This window comes from Schistocerca cancellata, chromosome 5, assembly GCF_023864275.1.
Source record: "Schistocerca cancellata isolate TAMUIC-IGC-003103 chromosome 5, iqSchCanc2.1, whole genome shotgun sequence".
Taxonomy (NCBI): Eukaryota; Metazoa; Arthropoda; class Insecta; order Orthoptera; family Acrididae; genus Schistocerca; species Schistocerca cancellata.
In genome coordinates, this window is record NC_064630.1 from 408,196,870 (window position 1) to 408,215,636 (window position 18,767).

Consider the following 18,767-nt stretch of genomic DNA (forward strand, 5'->3'; position numbering starts at 1 on the left):
GAATAAGGGTTCCAGTAAACAAGAATAAGGCAAAAGTCAAAAAGTAGCCAAAAAAGCAATCAATATGCTGAAGTTTATTCTTTGGGAAGATGAAAATAACAAAAGTTATAAGAATGAGTAACGTAAAGCACTTGTTTATGTGGGACAGAAACCTGGAAACTGAGAAAACAAGAACGAAGAATACTTGAAACTGTGCAAATAGATTTTTTTTTTTTAAAAGGAAGTTGCCGAGTTTCAAGGCGAGAGAAGATCTCAAATAGGGAAATCATGAAGCGAAAGGAAACGTCCATGTGTAGGAGGTGACGTAAAAGTCTCCGTTCTAGGGTCTTGCTGTAGTGCATGTGCAACATAGCACAATCCTAACGCGAGTGTATAAGCACCGACATGTAGGTAAGGGATTAGTGCGGCACGCGTGTCTTTTCGATGTGTGCGTGGTAAACGTAGAAAGGTGAACTATGGCGACGTTGTTACCAAATGCGCCCAAGCAGGACCATCGTGCAGTTAGTCCTTTCTTGGCTGCCGAATTCCTAACACCGGTACACATACATTGGAGAATAAAGTACTTGTATGGGGCGACATGTCTGTCGAAAACCACCTTCCTGGAAGGTGGGCCAAGGGGCCCTGCTACCAAACGGTAACGCACGTCCCCTTATCGCAAATGTCGTAACGCAGAAGTTACGCCAAATCAAGTGGGAGACTGTCGAGGACCCGCCACAGAGTCCTGATCTCTTCCCAAGCAACGGTCTCTTAAAAAAGACCTTGAAGAGTCGACAATTCTTCGCGCAGAAGGACACCGTCTTTTACGAAGCTGATTTCTTCAACTGGTGCGTCAGTGGTACGATTGCCTCAGTGCCCACGGCGATTATGCCTAATTGACATACAGAACTTGGGCTGTACGGCCTTCGAAGGAATCCTTTTTTATGGCCCCTTATATATATCACTGAAGAGTGAAGAACGGCGTTTAACATACACTACTGGCCATTAAAATTGCTACACCACGAAGATGACGTGGTACAGACGCGAAATTTAACCGACAGGAAGAAGATGCTGTGATATGCAAATGATTAGCTTTTCAGAGCATTCACACAAGGTTGGCGCCGGTGGTGACACCTACAACGTGCTGACATGAGGAAAGTTTCCAATCGATTTCTCATACACAAACAGCGGTTGACTGGCGTTGCATGGTGAAACGTTGTTGTGATGCCTCGTGTAAGGAGGAGAAATGCGTACCATCACGTTTCCGACTTTGATAAAGGTCGAATTGTAGCCTATCGCGATTGCGGTTTACCGTATCGCGACATTGCTACTCACGTTGGTCGAGATCCAATGACTGTTAGCAGAATATGGAATCGGTGGGTTCAGGAGGGTAATACGTAACACCGTGCTGGATCCCGACGACCTCGTATCACTAGCAGTCGAGATGATAGGCATCTTATCCGCATGGCTGTAGCCGATCGTGCAGCCACGTCTCGATCCCTGACTCAACAGATGGGGACGTTTGCAAGACACCAACCATCTGCACGAACAGTTCGATGACGTTTGCAGCAGCATGGACTATCAGCTCGAAAACCATGGCTGCGGTTACCCTTGACGCTGCATCGCAGGGACAAAGAATCAAGTGAAATTTTTTTAAGTGCTTTATCTGAAAACTACCTTGAGCAGTTAAACAGAGAACCGACTCGTGGCGATAACATATTAGACCTTCTGGTGACAAACAGACCCGAACTATTTGAAAAAGTTAACGCAGAACAGGGAATCAGCGATCATAAAGCGGTTACTGCATCGATGATTTCAGCCGTAAATAGGAATATTAAAAAGGGTAGGAAGATTTTTCTGTTTAGAAAAAGTGACAAAAAGCAGATTTCAGAGTACCTGTTGGCTCAACACAAATGTTTTGTCTCAAGTACAGATAGTGTTGAGGATCAGTGGACAAAGTTCAAAACCGTCGTACATAATGCGTTAGATGAGTATGTGCCAAGCAAGATCGTAAGAGATGGAAAAGAGCCACCTGGTACAACAACCGAGTTAGAAAACTGCTGCGGAAGCAAAGGGAACTTCACAGCAAACATAAACATTGCCAAAGCCTTGCAGACAAACAAAAATTACGCGAAGCGAAATGTAGTGTGAGGAGGGCTATGCGAGAGGCGTTCAATGAATTCGAAAGTAAAGTTCTATGTACTGACTTGGCAGAAAATCCAAAGAAATTTTGGTATTATGTCAAAGAGGTAGGTGGATCAAAACAAAATGTCCAGACACTCTGTGACCAAAATGGTACTGAAACAGAGGATGACAGACTAAAGGCCGAAATACTAAATGTCTTTTTCCAAAGTTGTTTCACAAAGGAAGATTGCACTGTAGTTCCTTCTCTAGATTGTCGCACAGATGACAAAATGGTAGATATCGAAATAGACGACAGAGGGATAGAGAAACAATTAAAATCGCTCAAAAGAGGAAAGGCCTCTGGACCTGATGGGATACCAGTTCAATTTTACACAGAGTACGCGAAGGAACATGCCAACTTCCCCCCCCCCCCCCTTCTTGCAGCGGTGTACCGTAGGTCTGTAGAAGAGCTTAGCGTTCCAAAGGATTGGAAAAGGGCACAGGTCATCCCCGTTTTCAAGAAGGGACGTCGAACAGATGTGCAAAACTATAGACCTATATCTCTAACGTCGATCAGTTGTAGAATTTTGGAACACGTATTATGTTCGAGTATAATGACTTTTCTGGAGACTAGAAATCTACTCTGTAGGAATCGGCATGGGTTTCGAAAAAGACGGTCGTGTGAAACCCAGCTCGCGCTGTTCGTCCACGAGACTCAGAGGGCCATAGACACGGGTTCACAGGTAGATGCCGTGTTTCTTGACTTCCGCAAGGCGTTCGATACAGTTTCCCACAGTCGTTTAATGAACAAAGTAAGAGCATATGGACTATCAGACCAATTGTGTGATTGGATTGAGGAGTTCCTAGATAACAGGACGCAGCATGTCATTCTCAATGGAGAGAAGTCTTCCGAAGTAAGAGTGATTTCAGGTGTGCCGCAGGGGAGTGTAATAGGACCGTTGCTATTCACAATATACATAAATGACCTTGTGGATGACATCGGAAGTTCACTGAGGCTTTTTGCAGATGATGCTGTGGTGTATCGAGAGGTTGTAACAATGGAAAATTGTACTGAAATGCAGGAGGATCTGCAGCGAATTGACGCATGGTGCAGGGAATGGCAATTGAATCTCAATGTAGACAAGTGTAATGTGCTGCGAATACACAGAAAGATGGATCCTTTATCATTTAGCTACAAAATAGCAGGTCAGCAACTGGAAGCAGGTAATACCATAAATTATCTGGGAGTACGCATTAGGAGTGATTTAAAATGGAATGATCATATAATGTTGATCGTCGGTAAAGCAGATGCCAGACTACAATTCATTGGAAGAATCCTAAGGAAATGCAATCCGAAAACAAAGGAAGTAGGTTACAGTACGCTTGTTCGCCCACTGCTTGAATACTGCTCAGCAGTGTGGGATCCGTACCAGATAGGGTTGATAGAAGATATAGAGAAGATCCAACGGAGAGCAGCGCGCTTCGTTACAGGATCATTTAGCAATCGCGATAACATTACGGAGATGATAGATAAACTCCAGTGGAAGACTCTGCAGGAGAGACGCTCAGTAGCTCGGTACGGGCTTTTGTCAAAGTTTCGAGAACATACCTTCACCGAAGAGTCAAGCAGTATATTGCTCCCTCCTACGTATATCTCGCGAAGAGACCATGAGGATAAAATCAGAGAGATTAGAGCCCACACAGAGGCATACCGACAATCCTTCTTTCCACGAACAATACGAGACTGGAATAGAAGGGAGAACCGATAGAGGTACTCAAGGTACCCTCCGCCACACACCGTCAGGTGGCTTGCGTAGTATGGATGTAGATGTAGATGTAGATGTAGATCGCAGCCAGGAGCGCCTGCGATGGTGTACTCAACGACGAACCTGGGTGCACGAATGGCAAAATGCCATTTTTTCGGATGAATCCAGGTTCTGTTTACAGCATCATGATGGGCGCATCCGTGTTTGGCGACATCGCGGTGAACGCACATTGGAAGCGTGTATTCGTCATCGCCACACTGGCGTATCACCCGGCGTGATGGTACGGGGTTCCATTGGTTACACTTCTCAGTCACTTCTTGTTCGCATTGACGGTACTTTCAACAGCGGACGTTACATTTCAGATGTGTTACGACCCTTGGCTCTACCCTTCATTCGATCCCTGCGAAACCCTACATTTCAGCAGGGTAATGCACGACCGCATGTTGCAGGTCCTGTACGGGCCTCTCTGGATACAGAAAATGTTCGATTGCTGCCCTGGCCAGCACATTCTCCAGATCTCTCACCAATTGAAAACGTCTGGTCAATGGTGGCCGAGGAACTGGCTCTTCACAATACGCCAGTCACTATTCTTGATGAACTGTGGTAACGTGTTGAAGCTGTATGGGCAGCTATACTTGTAGACGCCATCCAAGCTCTGAAATAGGAAATCATCTGACCAGATCACGGTTTCCAGTCCTCTACGGTCCAATCAATATGGTCACGAGCCCAGGAGACGCGCTGCAGGCGATGTCGTGCTTTTAGCAAAGAAATTCGCGTCAGTCGTCTGCTGGCATAGGTCATTAAAGCCAAATTTCGTCTCGCTGTCCTAACGGATACGTTCGTCGTACGCCGCACACTGATTCCTGCTTGTCTGTTAGTACCGACAACTCTCTACAAGCGTGCTGCTCTCGGTCATTAAGTGAAGACCGTCGACCACTGCGTTCTCCATGGTGGGAAGTTATGCCTGAAATGTGGTATTCTCGGCACAGTCTCGGCACTGTGGATCTCGGAATATTGAATTCCTAACGACTTCCGAAATGGAATATCCTTTGCGTCCAGCTTCAACTACCACACCGCGTTCAAAGCTTGTTAATTCCTGTCGTGCGGCCATAATCACGTAGGAAACCTCTGCACATGAATTACCTGAGTAAAAATGACAGCTCCGCAAATGCACTGCCCTTTTTATACCTTGTGTTCGCGATACTACGATACGCGAACTTCGTATCTGTCGTTAGAATATCTCGGAATTCTAATTCTGCCATCCCTGCATATGCAGGGTTAAATAGAACTCCATCGATAACATTTCGGAGATTTTCTGAGTATTCTGGTACAAAGCGCCCTAGGTCTCTTGGGACTCGTCTCAGAGTAACTGCATTTCGTTTCATTTATTACCTCCATCTATCTCTGTACATGTATTACACTGAAGACATCTGCTCAACAGTACAAATGTCGAAGGCAAGCGATGCGTGTTTTGTTCGGAAGTTTGCATTCAGTATAGATGGGTTCCCTCTCAGATCTGTTTTTCTAGCAGTACTGGGAGAAAGTCAACAGCGATACGCAACAGTACGCACACGTATGATGAAAACATGGTTGATGCGCAATTCGGGCTGAGTTCATTGAATGCGATGGAAGAGCGCAGCGATAGCATGCAACTGTCAGTACTTTTTACTAATATTTGCATAGCCCCACGAAATTTTGTGATGCATGGTGATGTGTGAAATGCGTTCTTTACCGAGCAGTTTCGGACAGATGTTACGAAACACGAAAAGGAAACTTCTGCAGCATACAGTGGTTGACGTTGAAGGATACAGCCCATTTTTTTCGCCGGTCACGATCTGCTTTTGTAGAAAACTTCCCAATCATGTGGTCATTATTAAATAGTGATTCAGCTACCCCGTCCACTTAACAGATTTGATGTTGTGTGCCTTTTTTTCTGTAGAGATATCTACAATTCTGCGTTGACGCTGCAAACACAGAGGAAGTGAAGGAAAGCAACAGACAGGAAGTCATAGGTATTTGCCATGCCGTAACGAAGCTAACCAGAGACAGACTGCGTAAAACAGCTTCAACAGTATATCAGCATTCGTGGCCGCTAGTTAACCGATTTAACCTTCCAATGTTATTGGAAAATTGTTTCATTTGCACATTTTATACGAAAAAATGTGCGTTACTTGTATCCTTTGATTTTTATTGCCATATTGTGAAGACTGGAATTATTTCTAGTGGAAAATTCCTTTATGGATATTTTTTGCAAGAATCTGCATAATACAGTGGGTCCCAATCTGGGGTAATTACCCCATAAGAGATCAAATGAAATTTTCTGAGAGCTGAAAAAAATGTTTCGATTGTGTTTTGATCACACAACTAAATGTTTTTCTTAAAGATCGTTAACATTATCAGTGTTTCATAAGAATGTAATACTGATTACGTAAGTTATCAATAACTAAATTTTTTTTTTCAAATAACGCATGGCACAATGTTATGAAAGCTACCGCTTGTGAAAAGAATGTATGAACAACATCTTCCTCAAACAGTCCACCTACTACACACATACTTTGGACTTTTTACCATGAATCTTTGATAGTGAAATTGAGACACATACATTACATATCCTTACATATATGATGAAAATGCCTTCTTCTAGTTGTAGGTAGTTCCCGCTATGGGCCGCGCGGGGTAGCCGTGAGGTCCGAGTCGCCTTACCTCGGCTCGTGCGGCTCCCCCCGTCGGAGGTTCGAGTCCTCCCTCGAGCATGGGTGTGTGTGTGTGTGTTGTCCTTAGCGTAACTTAGTTTAAGTTAGATTAACTAGTGTGTAAGGTTAGGGACCGATAACCTCTGCCGTTTGGTCCCACAGAACTTACAAAAATTTCCAATTTTCCCGCTATGGACAGGTATATTCACTTCATAACAGATAAAAGAAAGTAATTGACAGCAGAACACAACAGTAACTACATAATCGCTGCTGCACTGCTGTACAGCCTACAATTATTGTCATTATTATTATTACTATTTGTGACAGTAGAAAGGCAAGTATTGGTAGCCTGAAGTCTTCCAGTTTCTACTAGTTTAGAAGGAGTCCAGAAATCGAGTGACTTACGTAAAGTAAGTACATCGCAAGCTTTTTAACTTGGTTGATTTTGAATGGGTTGCTTGACGTGGGAGAAGCAAGCGTTGCTAGGTTCAAATGGCTCTGAGCGCTATGGGACTTAACATCTGAGGTCATCAGTCCCCTAGAACTTAGAACTACTTAAACCTAACTAACCTAAGGGCATCACACACATTCATGTCCGAGGCAGGATTCGAACCTGCGACCGTAGCGGTCGTGCGGTTCCAGACTGAAGCGCCTAGAACCGCTTGGCCACACCGGCCGGCGCGTTGCTAGGAAGAGAAGTGGTGCAGAGGAAGCATATTTTGTAACAAATCTCTACCCTCATAGTAGGTAGTCTTTTTTTTCCCGAGAAGCAATTGTAGGTAGCACTTGAAATGCACTGAAAATTGTTTGATAATTTTATTTTAAAAATTGTTATATGTAAGCAGCACCAATTGTCTTATTGACTGATTAACTCGTAGTTTAATAAAACACCTACGAAAACTAAATATAATTTATTACTAAAAATAAAATAATTAAAAGAAAATTCTGTTTAATTATAAAGCGATAAGCCAAAACATTGTGACCACTGCCCACCGCGACGTTGGATGCCTCCTGGTGGCTTTGCGGGCACGTGACGCGGTAACAAAAGTATGTAAGCGGAGCAGACACGGACCGAGGATCACCCTAGCGAAGATATAAAGTGTAAATGAGGAAATCCATTGAGATAAGCGACTTCGACAATGAGCAGATTATTATTACGCAGAGCCTATGAACGAGTATCTCGAAACCGGCGAATCTGGTCAAACGTTCACGTGCTATAGTCGTGAGCACCAATGGAGGGAGACGGAAAGACAGTGAAACTACCACTAGGCGCTAATTAATTGGACATCCACGACTCTTCACAAAACGTGGGATTCGGAGACTTGTCTGCTCTGTAACGTAGGAGAGATGGTGATCTGTGGCATCTCTGCCGAGAGAGTACAATGTTGGTGAACGGACAAGTTTTTCGGAGCACACCGTTCATCGTATATTGTTGAACGTGGAGCTCCGCAGCAGACTACCCCTACGTTTTCATACATTGACCCAATGACATCGTCAAGTGCGATTACAGTGGGCGCGAGACCATCGGAATTCGACCGTCGATCAATGAAAACGTGTCAGCTCTTCGGGTGAATCACATTTTTGCTCCACTAGGACTCTAGTCCCCTCCATAAACGCCGAAACGCCGTCATCGACATGAACGGCCCGCCACGGACGCAGGCTGATTGGACCAGTATTATGCTATGGAAGACATTCTCCTCGCTTGCATGGGGCTCGTGGCAGTAATCGAAGACACGCTGATAGTCGGGAACCACTTACATCCTTTCATGCTTGATGTCTTCCCCGACAGGAAGAAGGAAGAATGGGTTTAGCGTTTCGTCGACATCGGGGTCATTAGAGACGGAGCACAAGCTCGGATTGCGTCGAGGCTCCGGAAAGAAATCGGCCGTGCCCTTTCAAAGGCATCATCCCAGCATTTGATTGGTGCGATTTAGGGACATTACGGAAAACCTAATTCTGGATGGCCGAATGCGTATTTGAACCGTCGTCCTCCCGAACGTGAGTCTTCCCCTACAGCGATGTCATCTTTCAGCAGTGTAACTGTCTGTGTTTCGAAGCCAGAACCGTGCTCCTGTGGTTTGAGGAGCATTATAGCGAACACACGTTGATGTCTCGGCGACCAAATTCGTCTGGTGTAAATCCTATGGAACCCATCTGGTTCGCTATCGGGCGCCATCACCGGGTACGCAAATCAGTGACCCATTATTTTCACGAATTACATGACCTGTGCATAGACATCTAACGCCACCTGCCTCCACAGGTCTATCAAAAAACTGTTGGCTGACTGATACGCAGAATCAGTGATGTATTTCCCTCCAAAGATGGACAAACAAGCTATTAAGCAAGTGGTCATAATGTTTTGACTGATCACAGTATGTCTGGGATCCCTAACTGAAATGAGACTGTTTGAACTGTTTAGAAACTGAATCATGTAAGTCAGAGGGTCGATAAAAGGAACCAATTATTAATTTATTCCGGTTGTCTAGTGTATACTAAGCCACAAGAACTATCTACTTCAATTTCACTACAGAGTAAACTACTTGTGACAGCAATAAACACTGCACCACCAACTGATTTAATCTGTTCTTTCTGAACACAGTTAGGCTCTTTGTAAAAATTTGGTTGAACATATCCGCGGCGTTAGCTAGATTTCTGCAGTTGTAACAATTCCAGCTCCAGTGCTTTCTATTAGTGCTTGGAGTTCTGGTTCTTTCCCAACACAGCAAAGACAATTTACAACTACAATACCGATTGTTGCTAGGTCTTCCCCCGTTCTGTGTTTCCCCTGCACCCTTTTAGACTCACGCCCTTTCTGTAGTTTTCCGAGATCTCTTAGCCTAAAAAACCGTCCATTGCCCTCCGCACAGCCCATGCTAACCGTGATGCCGCTTCCTGTATGTAGTGGACTTCTAACCTATTATCAAAACCTGAAACACAATCTATGGCTCAAGTCGACGAATCTGCAGCCTACATGGTTGCAGAACCGTCTGAGCCTATGATTTAGACCCTTCACTCGCCTCTTTACCAAAGGTCCACAGACAGTCTATCGACAAAGCGACAAATGGTCAGCTCCGCCTTCATCAGTGTGTAGTTAGGGCTAATACTGGAGAGGAGAAGGGAATAGCTATTATCTGATAGCGCTCAGGTGTTAATGGTCTCAGAAAGTCGGGAACGGCTGACATAACATCTCCCGCGTTATGAAGTGCGTCTAGTTTACCTCTGGCGTGAAGAAACGTAGGACTAGTATTTGGGTGGTGTGTATTGCATATCCCCATCCGGCCGTTTTCATTTACGTCTCATACGTGAGGACGATGGTTCAAAGTCCTGTCCGGCCATCCTGGTGTAGTTTTTCCGTGATGTCCCTGAATCATAAAAGGCAAATGCCGGGATGATTCCTTTCAGAAGGGTATGGCCGATTTCTTTCCCCGTCGTTCCCTAAGCGACTAGACGGGACGTTAAAATCTATTCTTCCCTCATTCCTTCCTTCCTCATTTAGGTTTACCGATGCCTTCGTAAATGGGTTAAGGCACGTCTCACTACTATCAGAGCAAAAAGACCTTGGCCTATCGCATGCTATTCCTTGTACAGCCTGAGCTTGCGCTCATTGTCTATTGGCCTCTCTGTCGTCTATAACCTGCCTTCCTTTCTCATCCGTGGGACAAGAATTGCTGATCATGAATCACTTAAAAAGAAAATTTCACTATATAGTCGAATGTCTTTGTATTCTTGATGACTATTTTAAGCTTTTCCGGACAGGACTTGGACACCGACCTCTGTTGTAGATGTAGATGGCAGCGTTCTGCCTACTCATCTTCTTCACAGAACTCTGTAGTGTAGTGTGCGCTGTAATGGTACGTTATGACTCAGTTCATTCGCCAAAAAGAATCTTAGCTTTTAATGCCTCGCCCCTCATCTGTTTAGTTTCGGTAGTTTGGATACTGGACGCTTCAAAAGACGTCTACTGGGGCAGGACATCATATCTTGTTGATAAGCAAAAGCGGTATTAAGTGCTTCCGCGAAAGAAAACTAAATGAGTCCGATAACTGGTTACATCGCTTTATCGGTGAAGTACTTTTGCGATCTGAACCACTTGAGACATCAGTTTTTTCCTCTAATGGAGCAAAACAGATTCGATTACAGAGACTGTGTGCAAGTATTGACAGAGACTGTGATTTTTCTTTTCATGCAGATTAGTAAACTCCTACGTTCAAATGATCATTTTAAATCGCAAATTACTACCTGTTTCGTGATTCAGAGGTGTACGTGTAGAAATTGCTTAATTCTGGTGGGAGGCTACGTTTTCCTCTGTTAATGTTTTCTGCAGACGGAATAGCAGAAACGCCACGAATCGTTACTTTAATCAGAAAGTAGTTCAAATTTCATACAAATAGTTTAATAGTAACAGGATCCACAACTGTGATCAACCTCTTGAAAGAAATATGTTTCCTGCATTGCCCTGTTGTCCATTCCAATTTCATTTTTATGTTGTGTACTACGACGTTTCGGCTGTGTAGCCATTCTGAAGCAAAATGTTTAACCCGTTAACCACCTGCATATGTTGCGGGTTACAGTCGTAGAATTCCATGGACAGTCCGTGGTTGGCCAGGTTTCAGAGCTGTAGCCGTGATATTCGCTTAGGTACAAACAGGAACAGACAGACAAGTCATTTCTCGTACTGTTGTAAGGGAGCACTGAACTGTGTGCAGCGACACCTCGTGGCAGACGCGGTTCACTGCTCTCTCCAACAGTAAATAGATCGTCTGTGTGCTGTTGTTTATTCTGAAACCCGCCCAACCCACGGACTGCCATTTAATAATGTCACTATAAACAAGAATATATGTAGTCAAATGGTTGAACTTCGCTTGAGTATGGTTACATAGCCGAATTGTCGTAGTACACAAAATAAAAATAAAAATGGAAACGTTAAACAGCCGATGCAGCAAACTAATTTCTTTCAAATTTCATACAGAGGTAAAAGTGAACATAATTACCTATATAAACTGTAAGAGAGATGGTTGTCGCACTAGACCTGTATCTGGTGGACATGAGTAGATTGTGAATTCGAGCAGTAAATAAATAATTCACTACCTTCGTTAGTGTGGCATGTTTTAGAAAAGTTAGTACTTAAATATGAAAAGAGCTTCGAATGGATACGTCGTGTGTGGACTTTTAAAGACAATGTTTTTCTTTTATCACAAGTTAAGTATAATGACTATGTGTGTTGGGGATTTATAAAGACAGACATTTTGTGTTCTTTCTTTCTTTCTTTCTTTTGCTTGCGCCTTTTGCCCACAACGACGCAGCGTCGGCAAGGTTAATCGGATTTGGCAAGGTTAGGTGAAGGGGTGGCCGGATGCCCTTCCTGCCACCACCCCGTATCCCCCAGGACGGAATTAGTGTACCCCAACTGTCTGTGTCCAGTGTAATCCATGGAATAGTGCGAATGTGTTCAGGTGTCTGCGAGCTGTGTAACTGAGGTGGGACGTGGGGACCAGCCCGGTATTCACCTAGTGGGATGTGGAAAACCACCTAAAAACCATATCCAGGTTGGCCGGCACACCGGCCTCCGTCGTTAAGCCGCCGGGCGGCGATCCGGGGCCGGCGTGCCTACCCGAGTCCTTCGATCCGGGGCCGGCGTGCCTACCCGAGTCCAGGAAGCAGCGAATTAGCGCTCTCGGCTAACCTGGCGGGTAAAGACAGACATTTTGTGTATAAAGAAGAAATGAAATTGTGACCACCTCGATCCAAGAACCCGAAGGAGTCTTCGACATAACAGACGATGTCCAGTGAGGTCACATGCTACCCTTATCAGACACTCATTACAATCCTTCTGTGTTCTGCTGTGTCACCTTAAAAATATTTAAAATCCGAATACACTAAAGTCGACTAGTGGTACTTTAGAGTCAACAAAATTCTATGAAATATGACGTCGTTGTCTTATGACAACTTTAGAAATCCACCCTCACAGTACACCCACAAGAATTTTAACGAGACAGAGACCGGCCGCGGAAATCTACGTATTTACGACTCTGTTGAATCGTTTTTAAGGCCGAATAACGTTAAGCACTTGTGCTTATCTGTTTTCCCTCACCTGTTTCTAGCTTTTTAACCCCGTCCTCACTACGTTCGAAGCATTACGTCGCCGCTTATCGTACAACAAACTATGAAGCGCGTCATTCATACTTGCAGATCCGCCGGGAACGAGCTCAGCGGCACGCAGCGGGCTGAGGCAGTTTGCGACTGCGGCCTGCGTATCAACATAGGGATCCCCCCGCGTTTGCAGATATGCGGAACGCGCGAGGCCGCGGGATTAGATTAGATCGCTCAAACATTTGCCCGCGCCGGGCTGCGCGCGCAGTCCGGAACCTCGCAGACGTGGCCCGCTGCCGGAGCAACGTTGGCGTTATCTGACGATAGCGCGCTGCCGGCTGCCGCGTCCGCTACGTGGCTGACGCCTACAGCCTGCCCGTAAAGCCGTCCCCCACACCAGACGCGAAAGCGTTCGTGGACGAGGAGGTGGTCGAGTGTCATAACGTCAACGCGTTGAATTTCGCGTTCCACAGCGTTTCATTCTTTGAAAGATTGAACAAGACAATTCAGTTTTTGCTTCGTGTAGGGAAACGTGGACAGTGAGTTGTAACATTGCGTTCTAAGCCACAAGCAGAACATCGAAGAAGCCATGTTGCATTTCGTAGTTTTCGGTTGACACTCATATTTCGAAGGTTTAATAGTATAACTTGCTTCCTACGAACACACAGGTTGACCCAAACGTCCGCTAACATTTGAAACGGCACTAATTCACGGCATAATGTAACAGGAGAGATAAAATTGACACAAATACTTGAATCGACATGTGGTTTTTCTGAAACTAAAGTCTAGTGACCTAGCGAGGTGGTGCAGTCGTTAGCACCCTGGACTCGCATTCGGGAGGATGACGGTTCAAACCGGCGTCCGGCCATCCGGATTTAGGTTTCCCGCGATTTCCCTAAATCGCTTCAGGCAAACGCCGGGATGCTTCCTTTGCAAGGGCACGTCCGAATTCCTTCGCCGTCCTTCCCTAATCCGATGGGACTGATGACCTCCCTATTTGGTATCAACCAACCAACTAATCAACCAAAAACGAGTGAAAAACTGGCAAACAGATGGGCTTGGACAGCAATACGTCAGTGATGCTGCCTGAGAATTATGCAACAAGAGAGATCATGGGAGCTAGCAAGACGATAATCATTGCAATATAAACAAAACAGACGTAGTGGCTCGGCCGCCTACAAAGAATAGGTGAGTGTACGTGCTCTCCTAAGGCTTGTTTTAGACGATCGACTTTCTGGTCAAAATCGGTTACTCGTTGTCGAAGTGCGTCACGTGCTTGCGTGTAAATCAGCCCCCAGCCACGTCGGAAGTGGGACAGTGACATCAATAATTAACCTTGCCGAGTGTGAAGCTCTAAGATCTCGCTTAGGCTGCAAAAGAGGGGGACTTCAGCGTCGTATACTGACATCGGAAGTTAACTTATTCTCTCTGAGCTCACTCCTATTATGGATTTTGTGCTTTTCTATCTTCTTAATCTTCATTTTGTTCAATGCTTTGTTTTCGTGACTCGCTGCGAAGATTGTACGAGGGCCTGGTATTTTTCCTGCGAGCCTTCTCAGTCAAGAGAGACGAAATATCCAAAAACAAAAAGATATTTACGTTTTACAATACTTGGACAAAGAACACGCCTACACTACACATAAATAAAAAAGTAAACAGTTAACTTTTTTAGTGAAAATTGTTTCAACAACCAAACTTTGTATCTGTTTATTTGGCACTTAGAAATAAAACAAGATACGAAGGATAAAGTAGAAAGGCGCTATTTACTGTCTTGTAAATATTGTTTGATGTCTTTGAAAGTAACATTGTCCAACATGTAAATGGAGAGGTTTTGAAATGTTTATTTGACACGTTTACTTTTCTTTCAGTACTCGGGAGTTTGGAGAGTTCACCAAACGACGGTGTCCAAGCACACCCACTATGAATTTTGATTTCATCTTTAATAAGTATTATCATTGCTTGTTCCTACATTCTGTTATTATATTTAGATTTCTTCGCATAAAAGATGGTCCCTCATAACCTCACTTTCACCTCTCAGATGTCAAACTGCACAGCACATAGCTCTGATAACGCACGCACTTTTGGCCTTGATGTATAAACGAAAACGACAGATCGTAACAGGGGAGACTCAGTACAGAATTAAGCGTCAGGCGTGCTGCAGCAGACTCGCCACAAGTAGGCCACTAAGACAAGAAAATCGCTCGTTTAAAGTAGCGCTTCATATGTAAGAACCATCAAGTAAATCCTTCACAGTAAAAAAACTTGGAATTTTGATTTGTAAAAAGGCCTTTTTCAGTTAACCAGAAGTTGGAAAGCGGGAGCTATTTCCGTTCTGCCAGCAAATCCTTTCATTGTAGAAACAGTATGGCGTGTAGTGCGGAGCAGCCTTATGTCGACCTCACGCGGGACGTGTTTATCATCGTTAAGCACGCCAGGCTTGGTTAGTATCGTGGTTGGTGCGCGCTTAGAAATGAGGTGGTGCTTCCCACGCAACGTGCTCATCATGATTTGCGACTTCAGCGCAATTGTCGACTGCATCTGGTTGGAAATTCATATAACTTTTATACGGAAATCGATGGGAGTAAAATTCGCATGTTAAATCTACTAAAATGCACATTTTCTCCATTGTCCATATGCTAGTCACTTTGTTCTGTCTGTCGTACACATGAATAAAAACTCAATATCCATGAACATAAGATATGGCAAAAAGTCAGTAAGGACATCAGCTTATGAAATACAAATAGCGTGATAGAAATTTACAATAGTCTTCCACATACGATAAAAATTATTTCATCATTCTCACTTTCATGTAAAATCCTAAGGTGATTTTTACTAGATGACTGCTTCTAATCAGTAGCAGAATTTCTAGAACATGTACTATACAAGCGACTTGAATCAAGAAAGTGCAAAAAATTCTACTGCAAGTAGTTCAAGCTCTCTTGTAGATAAAGCCGAAAAGACTATTTATTTAGTGCACTATTAATATTGTGTGTGTGTTTGTGTGTATGTATGATTGTGCACACAATCTAAACAATATTTGTAAAGCAATTATGGATCCCATAGCCTAGAACATTTTGCATGAATAAATAAATACTGAATTGTGATCGTATCTGGCAGTGATATAGAGAGTAATTTTGCAGTTTGTTAGTCCATGTTCTCTGGCATGTTTAAAAGATTGAAGAAACTGATTGCTTAAAGATAGTAAAAACTCGAATATTACAGAAAATTGTTGTTGTTGTTGTCTTCAGTCCTGAGACTGGTTTGATGCAGCTCTCCATGCTACTCTATCCTGTGCGAGCTTCTTCATCTCCCAGTACTTACTGCAACCTACATCCTTCTGAATCTGCTTAGGGTATTCATCTCTTGGTCTCCCTCTACGATTTTTACTCTCCACGCTGCCCTCCAATGCTAAATTTGTGATCCCTTGACGCCTCAGAACATATCCTACCAACCGGTCCCTTCTTCTTGTCAAGTTGTAAGAAAGTTCCAGAACCTTTTATAAAACGCGAAGGTGAAAAAAGAGCAGGACCCGAACACTTGACCGTTTAACTCCGCGCCTCTGTCCACGACGCTACATTGAACTTGTGTAACATGTGATCATGTCTTTTATGTTACGATGACCGGAAGGCTTCAGTCGCTGATATATACTTTCATAACGTGCAAGTTATAATACGAAAACAATCTGTACAAATTTCGTTAACCGCTGATATTTATTTATTTACCCTGACCAGATTAGGGCCATCAGGCCCTCTCTTACATCGGACCAGTGTTTCACACATGCAGCATTTCATACATCAGAGTTACATCATGACAATAGTTTAAATAAGAAAATTAGATTACTTTAGTGACAATATGAATAAAGAGTAATGACTAAGACCTAATAAAGTAAGTGATGGCAGTATTTTTACAACAGGTGCGATACATACAGATTATGATAAAAGCAATAATAATAACAGTAAAAAAAATCAAATAATAAAGATAAACATGAGAAAAATTGGCAATAGCAATGAAGATTTGTGCAGCTGTACATTAATATCTTGGTGTGTAAAGTAGATGTTTACTAGTATAGCGAGTTTTGGGGAAGGGGGATTTAAGGAGGTGGAAAAAGGGAAGTAATGAGGCGAAGTGCATTCATGTACATAGGAAGGCATTACTGTTGCTTAAGTAGATACGTCATTAACTGTTTTTTGAAGCCCAACATGTTTTTAAGTTCTCTAACATAACGAGGGAGTTTTTCCAGAGCCGGGTTCCCGCTACTGTAAAGGACTTGGAGAAGGTGACTGTGCGATGCAGTGGAACAGAGAGGATTTTATTATGATGGGAACGTGTGTTTCTGTCATGTCGTTCCGACATAAGCGTTAAGGACGAGGAGAGATATGAGGAACAGTGTACATTTATAAGGCAGTAGATGAGACAGAGTGTATGGAAATCTCTGCGTTTGTCTGCACGCAGCCGGGACAATTTTGCGTATGCTGGTGAAATGTGATCAAAAAGTCGAACGTCACAGATATATCGGACGCAGGCATTCATGAACAGTTCTAGACATCGCGAATTTTCCTGAGAGAGGCCTTGTAGGTTAATATCGCTGTAGTCAATGATTGGGCGATCATTTTGTTACAACAAATCGTATCAGTGACGACGCTCTTTCGAGGTGTCCTCAATGTGCTGTTGCTTTGAAACATTGTACGGGTGACCCAAAAGTCCGTTAACATTTGAAAGTTTAATACTTCATGGAATAATGTAGATAGAGAGATAAAAATTAACCTACATGATTAAGATGACATGGGGTTTGATGAAACAAAAAAGAGCACAAAACGACCAACAGAAGGCTCCTCATGTGATACAAAAGCAGTACTTGGCGTAACAATTGAGTTTTAGGAAAGACGGTGCTGTTTATAACAAATGCTCAATATGTCGGAATCCATTCATCAGCAATACCTACCTGTAGTCGAGGGACAATGTTGTGAACAGCACTGTACAGAATTTCAGTAGGTATGGTGACAAAATTGCCGTCGGAAGCTATCTTTCAGCATCCCTAATGAGGTCGGACGATCGCGGTAGACTTGCGAGTTCAGGTAACGCCACATCCAGTAACGACGTGGATCGTGGTCTGGGGACTTGGGGGGCCAAGCATGATGGAAGCGTCGGTTCAGCACAGTATCCTCACCAAACGATAACGATGTGCGCAAGAGATCTTTCACACGTGTAGCAATATGGGGTGGAGCACCATCCTGTATAAAAGTCGTACCTTCGAGCAGGTGTTTTGTCAGCCACGCGTTTCTGTAACACATCCGCGTACCTCGCGTACTCGTGTAGTAGTACTCCCAACAATGAGCTTGTAGATGATCTGCGTCGTTCATTTCACTGTTTCATAGACCGTAGTTGAGGTGTCTTCTTGTTCTTTTCACCTGGCCTATTTTGTTATTTGTGTCTGTTATTGCAGGAGAGCGATACTACCAAATATCTGAAAGCGTCACATACCTTGATTTTTTTTAGGTTCAGTGTCTCCGTGTTCTGAATTTCTTTTTCCTACTGCTAAATATTCATTTTTCTGGGTCTTAATCACCCGTCTCCATTCTTTGTATTTTGCCTTCAGCTTTCGCAGCACCGTCTTTATCTCTAGCAACAATAACCTGACTGTCAGTGAAATGAAGGGTGTACAAAGTTTTACCTTTTTGGATATGCACCTTCTGCAGCAGTTGTTTCTTCATCTAACAATGGGTACATACACCCAACGCTTCTGCGATAGTGTTTATCTTTCGAACGCTTGTAATACATACTTAGATGTAACAAATGCAGCTGTAGTCTAATATATTTCTGAAATGTTCTCGAGAAATCGATGTTCGAAGTTCAACGAGCCTGCTGAACGGCATACGAGAAAACTACACGTCGACCAACGGCGTTTGCGCAACCAAGGCGAAAGATTAGATCGAACCACTTTTACAGGAAAGGACCAACAGTAACAAAGTTAACCATAGTAGTACATTTATGGCAAGGCGTAACCGAGGCACAATAAGGAATCTTGATGAAGTGAACATTTATTTGTCGATACATTCTGCTACGTGTTATAAATAAAACGTCCACTTTTTAAAGCAGGTACAACCCGGCATTACTGCAC